We start from the raw sequence: 2,381 nt of genomic DNA, 5'->3' as shown, positions 1-2,381 counted from the left end.
CAATTTTCCTTTTTTTTTTTTGGCATCTGGCTGGTAGGGGGATCTGAACCCATGACCTTGGTGTTATAATGCTGCACTCTAACCAATTGAGCTAACCAGCCAGCCTGCATCTTAATTTTTATGAATGGCACTTCCTGACATTTTGCAGTGCACAACATATACAATCACACATAGAGGATCAGGTAGCGGTCCCTGATCAAGTTGGGAAATCAAGGGAATTTGCTCTCAGAACTCTTCCATTCCCTATTAGAAATTTATTTACTTATTCACTTGTACAACAAGTTTGTTAAGCACCTGGTGTGGATACCTTTGTGTCAGTACTGTACTAGGTAATGGGGTTCTTATGGTCTTAGAGGTAATGGAGCATCAATTTTCTCACAGCAGTGCTGCCCTTTGTAAGTATCAAAAACATTCACAGTGACTACAGGGTGTCTGCAGCCTCCCTCAAGCCAGGCTGTAAGCAAAAGGTCATTGTCTTCCATCCCATTCTCTTCGTGTCCTAATCTTTGGTAAACCCGAACTAATATGATGTTTCTTCCACGGAATGTAATGCTTCTTCCAGGGAATGTAATGCAAATATTTAATAACCCCTGATCACCTGGTGCTTAACAAGAATGGAAGTTACCTAAACAAGCAGCAGAGCTCTACCAGTTTGACACTTTTTGCTGAAATACAGTCCAGTTCCCACCAGAGGGGTATTTTGTATCACCCATACAGTCAAACTGTAAAAACTAATTGTGACTCTACCTACTCACAAATTTGGCAGTAACAAGAATATAAGAAAAACCCTTCAAAAACATTCCCATTTGCCAATTCTAGAGGCAAAAAATTTTAGGCTCTATATTAAAGCTCAGAAATAAGAAATGTAGGAAAGGAGAGAGTGAGTTCATGGTGACAGATTGATGCACCAGAGCAGGAAATATAAGGAAGGCGAGTTATTTATCTTGGAGACCAAGTTAGAGTTTCAGGGAAGAGGAACTGAGAAAATCAAATAAAAACCTATGTCTGTTACACTGGACTAATGGTAAAGTGTCCTGAAATTCAGACTCCAGAGTCAAATTCAAATTGAAAGTGATTTCAAATTCCAGCTCTACTACTCACCAGCTGTGTGACTGTGGGCAAGTGACTTAATCCCTCTGCACCTCAGTGTTCTCATCCCAGTGTTCTAATCTGCACAGTGGGGTTGATGGCATGAAATCAACCTATGTGGTGGTTGTGACCCCGACATGGAAAGTGTTTAGAACTTTGCCTAGCACAAACTAAGAACACAGTAAGTGCTAATTATTATTATTGGAGAAATTAGATCAATGTTTATTATGTCATCAACTAAAAGAGATCCATTTCATTCACTCAACCAGGATTTACTGAATATATATAGAAGTGAATCCCATTTTCTCAAGGTGCTTAAATGTAGGGGGTGGGGAGGCAGAAAGAAGGAAAGGGAAGAAGGGGGAGACTAAAAAAGTTGAAAGTATAGCTTTTGGTGGCAGGCGGCCAATGCAGAGGGAGCGCCACGAAGGCCTTGGGCACACAGTACGAGGTGTGGGCCCCCCATCTGCCCAAATGCTACAGGCCGCAGGTCTACCACATGTTAATCTTTGCTCCTGATCAAGTCGTCGTCAAGTCTCGCTTCTGGTACTTTGTATCTCAGCTAAAGAAGATGAAGAATCTTCAGGGAAAACTGTCTACTGTGGATAGGTGTTCGAGAAGTCCCCTCTGCTGGTGAACTTCGGTATCTGCCTGCCCTACGACTCCCGCAGCGGCACCCACAGCAGCACATATGGGGAATACCCTGACCTGACCATTGCCGGCGCCGTCACCCAGCGATGTGGCGATATGGGCGTCCGGCACCGCGCCAGGGCCTGCTGCATCCAGATCACAAGTGTGGAGGAGATCACGGGCGGCAAGCGGCGCCGGCTGGTGGTCAAGTAGTTCCACGACTCCAAGATCAAGTTCCAACCGGGTCCGGCTCGCCAAAACAAGCCACGCTTCACCACCAAGAGGCCCAACACCTTCCTGTGGATGCAGGGCCCGCTCACCCTGGGTCTGCCGAATCTGGAACGCACGCGCACATGGTCAGGTGATAACCATGAGAAAAATAAAACAGAGGAGGGAAATAGGAAGTTCTGGGGGAGGGGTGGGAGGCAAGAACGTTCTAGAGATAGGAAATACAGAAGTCTTGAGGCTGAGGAATGCTTGGTGTGTTCCATAACACCAAGGCCAGTGTGGCTGGAGGGAGATGGGGATGGGGTGAAATTGTTCAATGGGAGGTTAGGAGGATCCTAGCTGGGGGTGCTGGGCAGATCATGCAGCCATTATAAGAACTTTGGCTGTTGTTCTAGGATGGAAAGCCACTGGAATTTTTGAGAAGAGAAGAGACG

At 45.7% G+C, this 2,381-nt stretch overlaps 1 pseudogene; it reads left to right on the top strand.

Moving 5' to 3' along the window:
* The first annotated feature begins 1,503 nt into the window (after window positions 1–1,503).
* LOC103584258 lies at window positions 1,504–2,075 on the top strand (annotated as a pseudogene).
* Window positions 2,076–2,381: the final 306 nt, after the last annotated feature.

Source organism: Galeopterus variegatus, unplaced genomic scaffold (assembly GCF_000696425.1).
Source record: "Galeopterus variegatus unplaced genomic scaffold, G_variegatus-3.0.2 Scaffold48243, whole genome shotgun sequence".
In the NCBI taxonomy this organism is placed as follows: Eukaryota; Metazoa; Chordata; class Mammalia; order Dermoptera; family Cynocephalidae; genus Galeopterus; species Galeopterus variegatus.
The sequence above is the reverse complement of the archived record's forward strand: the minus strand, read 5'-3'. Positions and strand labels throughout refer to the sequence as shown.